This window comes from Salvelinus sp. IW2-2015, linkage group LG6.1, assembly GCF_002910315.2.
Source record: "Salvelinus sp. IW2-2015 linkage group LG6.1, ASM291031v2, whole genome shotgun sequence".
Taxonomy (NCBI): Eukaryota; Metazoa; Chordata; class Actinopteri; order Salmoniformes; family Salmonidae; genus Salvelinus; species Salvelinus sp. IW2-2015.
This window is the reverse complement of record NC_036845.1, coordinates 30,198,926-30,206,142: the sequence shown is the minus strand read 5'-3', so window position 1 is coordinate 30,206,142 and position 7,217 is coordinate 30,198,926. Positions and strand designations below refer to the sequence as shown.

The 7,217-nt window shown below is 42.8% G+C and overlaps 2 pseudogenes; one reads left to right on the top strand and one right to left on the bottom strand.

The window, feature by feature from the left end:
• LOC139027851 (protocadherin beta-7-like) overlaps nt 1-759 on the bottom strand; it is a 2,286-nt pseudogene extending 1,527 nt beyond the window's left edge.
• Nucleotides 760-1,627: 868 nt separating this feature from the next.
• LOC139027850 (protocadherin gamma-A2-like) overlaps nt 1,628-7,217 on the top strand; it is an 18,370-nt pseudogene continuing 12,780 nt past the window's right edge.

The window sequence follows — 7,217 nt, the reverse complement described above, 5'->3', positions numbered from 1 at the left end:
CGTACGCGGTGATAATACGGAATAACCGGGAGGTTGGAATGATAGAGGACACGAGACTGTCTCCATCTGTATATTTTCACTGATATAATAACAACTAAACATGTGATGAACAGAAATGAGACTACAGCCAAAGCAGGACTAAGTAAAAAGTCAGGTTGTCATTGTACTCCTTGTCGTGCGTAAAGTCAGTGAACTCCGAGAGCACTTCAGGAAAGCTGTCCGCCACCGCCACATTAACATTGACTGTAGCTGAACGAGAAGGCTGCCCGTTGTCCTCCACTACAACAGTGACCTTTGTTTCACAGCATCTTTATCATGACTTGGCATAGTTCTTATTTCTCCATTCTGTAAGCCCACTTCAAACAGCGCCCTGTCTGTCGCTTTCTGCAGTTTATACGAGAGCCAGGCATTCTGTCCAGAGTCCACATCAACAGCCACCACTTTAGTCACAAGATAGCCAACATCTGCTGAACGGGGCACCATTTCAGCCACCAGAGAGCTGCTAGTCTGGACTGGATACAGAACCTGAGGCGCATTGTCGTTCTGGTCCTGGATCATTATTCACAGTCACATTGCTACTGAGAGGAGGGGAGCCTCCATCCTGCGCTTTTACACGGAACTGGAAATCCTTGATGTGCTCGTAGTCAAAGAGCGCACTGCATGGATGACTCCGCTATCAGCACTAACGGACACATATGAGGAGACGGGCACTCCGTTAACCGAGGAGTCCTCCAGTATGTAAGAAAACGGGCATTCTGGTTCCAGTCAGCGTCTCTGGCTTTCACTGTGAATATAGAGAGGCCCGGTGTGTTGTTTCTATAATGTAGGCCTCATATGAGCTCCTCTCAAAGACAGGCGCGGTTGTCAGTTACGCAGACACTTTGGGGACAGGAACTCTACAGCACGTGTACAATTACGAGGTGTGCAGGACGACTGACTCCAGAAAGAGTGACTGTCAGTTCACCAGACCCTGTAGTCAGAACGTACTGATAATGGACCCCAGCTCTACAGGGACGATGCAGCGGATGCAGAGTGAACAGAACAACCAGGATGAACCAGACTCGCCATTGGAGGTCTGTTATATTTAAATAATGAATTTTCCCCTACAGCTGTATTTTTGTGTGTAATGCATTTTTATAATCGTCTTTAACTGTTTTTAAATCGAGTCTTTACATTTGGAAGCTTTCCGTGGACAGAAATGCTGTTCATTCCCCTGATGTGGCCAATTCAGCACCACTGAGATGGACAGCGGTGCTTCGCAAAGAGGGACCTTTGACATAGGAAACGGTGAATTGTATTGACGTCTTCACCGTTGTCAAGATCATGCAAACATTTGATATAATAAGAATTCATTTCATAAATCTATATAACTAATTGTGTAATTGTATAAAAACCACGCTACCATACATCCGGTTTTCTAAAGTCGTTTCCGGTTGTGATGTACCCTATAGTTTCAGAAACGTTTATCTTGTTTGAGATTACTTGTCCACATCCTGTGGTATCTATGTTTACAGTTGTTCATGTGTTAATATAGCCCACATGACTGGGTTGGGTAAAACATGATTGGGCTGTACATTCTTTTTTGGAGACTCAAACCTTCCCAAACATTTTAGAATTGTTTCTTTCTTAAGAATAGCTGTAGTTCAGTGCATTGAACTCAGAGGGACGCTGTTGGTCAGTCAGTGTGTGGCAGTTTTAGAGCAGATTTGCAGCAGTACCTCCCCCGTCATCTCGATATATTAGAGAGAGAAAGAGTCGCACGCAGAGCGCACCGTCCGGGTTATAGAGAACACTAAGCACGGAGACACCAAGCTGCGATTCTTTTGTTCCAGCGATAAGGATTATTGGAAGACATTATTGTTGTTTTCTGGATTTATATTTAACAGAATATTTAAAATTGCTTAACGGATTGCATGGTGGTTGTGGTTTAATGGTGAAGGGAACATGTCGGACAGAACAATGACACGGCAAGTACTGTTGTTTATCTCGGTCCTCTCTCTCAGTTCAGTGCACGGGCAGGTCAGTTACTCCATTCCAAATCGGTAACAGGCGCAGGATTTGGGTTTGGATATACAAACGACTGAAATCAAGGTAATCTATCGAATTCACACGTTGGAAACAGCGCAGAATACATCGAGCTGAATCAAACAGGGGGAGTTCTCTTCTTATCAACAGAGAGAGTCACGACCGTGAAGCGCTCTGGCAGACAGACGACGCCTTGCGCATCTGTACATTTCAGATTATTAATGGAAGACACCCAATAGAATATTTATCGAGTCACAATGTGAGATATCGATATCAATGATAATGCTCCTGTTTTCAAAAAAAAATGCAATGATTCGAAATAAGTGATCAGCTGTGATCGGAGCTAATTTGTCTTGGAAAGAGCTTTTGATTCTGATATAGGAGAAATGGACCCAAAGCTACTCTCCCTTAATCCAACCGAACATTTTATTTTAAATTACAAGGTCAGGCTGATGGAACTAAAAGTTAGAGATGGTTTTGCAGAACGCCCTCGACCGAGAGAAACAGGAGCAGATATCGTTAGTCTAACTGCCTCGATGGAGGTGAGAGATGCTGGAACAGTGCAGGTACACGTCACACGTCTTGGATGCAAACGACAAACGCTCCGGTTTTTACGCAGGCAATATATAAGGCCAGTTTGGTGAAAATTCACAGAGGGGTACATTATTAACTACAGTTCGTGCAACTGATATAGACAATGGATCAAACGGTTTAGTCACTTACCAATATCAAGTAGTATCGATGGTATTTTGGATCTATTTGAAATAGATGAAAGCAATGGCGAAGTGCGTTTGATAGGCAAGGTCGACTATGAAACAGCTAAACATTCCAGATTGACATAGAAGCAAAAGATCAAGGCGGTCTTTCAGATTCTTAAAATTAGTAGTGGACATTGTAGACGTTAACGACAACAACCCTTTGATTGACATGATGTCAACTTCTAAATCAATAGCAGAAAATTCCCTTCCATATACGATTATAGCTGTAATGAGTGTCCACGACCAGACTCTGATAATAAGGAGTGGTGAATTGTGTTTTAAGTGAAAACATTCCTTTCACCATTCAATCTACATCTAACGGCTTCTATAGCTAGTAACAGACATTGATTTGGACCGAGAGAGAGCCTCTGAGTATAAATCAGTGTGACGTGCTCTGATGAGGGCGTGCCCTCGCTCTCCAGCAGCGCGTCACTCTCACATTACATATCATGATGTGACATGAATCAACGCGCCTGTCTTTGAGAGGAGCTCATATGAGGCCTACATTATAGAAAACAACACACCGGCGCTCTCTATATTCACAGGAAAGCAAGACGAACGACTGGACACCAGAATGCCCGTGTTTCTTACATACTGGAGGACTCTTGTTAACGGAGTGCCGTCTCCTCATATGTGTCCGTTAGTGCTGATAGTCGGAGTAACATCTAGTGCGCGTCTTTTTGACTAAGCAGCAGATCAAGGATTTCCAGTTCCGCGTAAAAGCACAGGATGGAGGCTCCCCTCCTCTCAGTAGCAATGTGACTGTGAAAATAATGATCCAGGACCAGAACGACAACGCGCCTCAGGTCGTATCCAGTCCAGACTAGCAGCTCTCTGGTGGCTGAAATGGTGCCCTCGTCAGCAGATGTGGCTATCTTGTTACTAAAGTGGTGGCTGTTGATGTGGACTCTGGACAGAATGCCTGGCTCTCGATAAAACTGCAGAAGCGACAGACAGAGCGCTGTTTGAAGTGGGTTCACAGAATGGTGAAAATAAGAACTATACGCCAAGTCAATGATAAAGATGCTGTGAAACAAAGGCTCACTGTGAGTAGTGGAGGACAACGGGCAGCCCTCTCGTTCCGCACACAGTCAATGTTAACGTGGCGGTGCGGACAGCTTCCCTGAAGTGCTCTCGGAGTTCACTGACTTTACGCACGACAAGGAGTACAATGACAACCTGACTTTTTACTTAGTCTTGGCTTTGGCTGTAGTCTCATTTCTGTTCATCACGTGTTTAGTGGTTATTATATCAGTGAAAATATACAGATGGAGACAGTCTCGCGTCCTCTATCATTCCAACCTCCCGGTTATTCCGTATTATCCACCGCGTTACGCAGACACTTTGGGGACAGGAACTCTACAGCACGTGTACAATTACGAGGTGTGCAGGACGACTGACTCCAGAAAGAGTGACTGTCAGTTCGCCAGACCCTGTAGTCAGAACGTACTGATAATGGACCCCAGTTCTACAGGGACGATGCAGCGGATCAGAGTGAACAGAACCCTGGATGAACCAGACTCGCAATTGGAGGTCTGTCATATTTAAATAATTATTTCCTTCAAAGCTATATTTGTATGTCTAATTTATGTGTTTAATCGTGTTTAACTGTTTACAATCGAGTCATTTCATTTGGAAACTGTCCGTATGTACATAAATGCTATTTATTCCACTGATGTTGTAAATTCATCACCAACTCACATGGATAGTTCGCTGTTTATAGAATGCAATTCCTAAATCTATACAGTCATGTGTGATTTCTATAGAAAGCACATAGCGTCCCATACATCCGGTTTTCTATTCTGTCGTTTCAGCAACGTTGTATCTTGTTGGAGATTGCATGTCCACATCCTCTGGGCTCTATGTTTACAGTTGTTTCATGTGTTTAATACAGGTCACATGACTGGGTTGGTTAAACTTGATAGGACTATACTTTTGACTATAAACAGATCAAGGATTTCCAGTTCCGCGTAAAGGCGCACGATGTGGGCCCTCCGCAGATTCCCCAATAGAAATCTGTTATTTTTTAGTCAATACATTTTCCCTAAATGTCTACATTTATTTTGCAATCGAGTCTGTCAGAAGTGCTCTTCGTTCCACTGATATGTGGCCATTTCAGAAGCATATCATGGACAGAGTTGCTTTGCAAAGAGGGTGAATTTCAAATGGTGCTTTGTTGTCTACCACAGTAGTCTAGTTTCACGCAACGTGCTTTTCGTTATACATTCTTTGCCCCACATCCCCCTGACATATTGGTTTACATTTGTCATCATACATTGGCCTATATGTGTTGATCACCTAATAGTATTCTGTATTCTACCTTCGGATACTCAATCTCTCATTGTCACGATCGTCGTAAGGATGAGACCAAGGCGCAGCGTGGGTAGAGTTCCACATATTTTTAAATAATCAAAACTCACCAAAACAAACCAAAAATAAATAAATAAAGAACAAACGAAACGTGAAGCTACTGGTATGCACTCAGGCAACTCAATGTAGACAAGATCCCACAACACAAACGAGGAAAATGGCAACCTAATATGATCCCCAATCAGAGACAACGATAAACAGCTGTCTCTGATTGGGAACCATATCAGGCCAACATAGACATACAAAACCCCTAGACATACAAACACCCATAGCCATACAACACCCATAACATACAAAACCCTAGACATACAAAACTAGCGTACCCACCCTAGTCCCACCCTGACCTAACCAAAATATATAGAAAAACAGATATCTAGGTCAGGGCGTGACACTCATATACAATATGTTGCGGTGCGTTTATTGTTTTAAGGCAATCTGTAGTTCAGTGGATTGAACTCAGAGGGACGCTGTTGGTTAGTGTGTTGCAGTTTTAGAGCAGATTTGCAGACGTATTCCCCCGTCATCTCGATATATTAAGAGAAAGAGAAGCCGCACGCAGAGCGCACGGTCCGGTTACAGAGAACACTGAGCAAGGAGACTACGATCTTGGATTCTTTTGTTCCAGTGAGACGGATTATTGGCAGAGAATTGTGTTATTTTCTGAACGTACTTTTAACGGAATACTGCAAATTGTTTAACGGATTATATGGTGTTTATGGTTTAATTGTGAAAAGGAAATGTCGAACAGAACAATGATACGGCAAGTAACTGTTTTTAACTCGGTCTACGTCTTCTCAGATTCAGTGAACGGGCAGGTCAGTTACTCCATTCCAGAGGAAATGGCGAAAGGCTCTTTAGTCGGTAACATAGCGCAGGATTTGGGTTTGGATATAAAACGACTGAAATCAGGTAAAGCTCATATTTATACTGGAGACAGCGCAGAATACATCGAGCTGAATAAAGAAAGGGGAGTGCTCTTTATCAAGGAAAGAATAGACCGTGAAGCGTTGTGTGGAGAGACGACGCCATGCGCTTTACACCATCAAATTATACTYGAAAACCCATTGGAATTTTACAGCATAACGATTGAGATCACAGACATCAATGAYAATTCACCGGGTTTCAAAAAGAATGAAATGAAATTCGAAATAAGTGAGTCATCACAGCCCGGAGCTAGGTTCGTTTTGGATAGAGCAGTTGATAATGACGTTGGTGTGAATGACCTGCAGAGCTAYACCCTAAAACCAACCGATAATTTCRTTTTAAAATCACACATTTTACCTGACGGTAGTAAAAATGTGGAAATGGTTTTGCAGACGCCTCTAGACCGAGAGAAACAGGAGCAGATATCGCTGATTTTAACAGCAGTAGACGGAGGAGAGCCTCAGCTATCAGGAACAATGCGGATAATCATCACTGTACTAGACGCCAATGATAAYGCWCCTGTCTGTTCCCAAGCCGTTTACAAGGCTAGTGTAACAGAGAACGCGCCTAAAGGCACCATTGTAGCTACAGTAAGCGCGACTGATGCTGATCAAGATTCATACGGAAAAGTGACATATTCTATATCAAACATCGTCGAAGGCGGTGCTGAATTGTTTGAAGTTGATAATGATGACGGTGTAGTGAGTCTATTAGGAAATATTGATTACGAAAGAATGAAAAAATATCAAATTGACATTCAAGCTAGAGACGCGGGAGGACTCATAGATTCTTGCAAAGTAATCGTCGATGTTTCTGATTTAAATGATAACAAACCAATCATTAATATAATGTCKAAGACAAATGCAATATTAGAAGATTCTGTGTCTGGCACAGTTGTAACAATTATCAATGTTCAAGACTCAGACTCGGGTGATAATGGTAAAGTAGAGTGCTCCATAAATGAAAACATTCCATTTACTATTAAATCTACATCAAATGGTTTTTACAGCCTAGTAACTGACAGCGACTTGGACCGAGAGAGAGACTCTGAGTATAACATCAGTGTGACGTGCTCTGATGAGGGCGTGCCCTCGCTCTCCAGCAGCGTCACTCTCACCTTACAGATATCAGATGTGAATG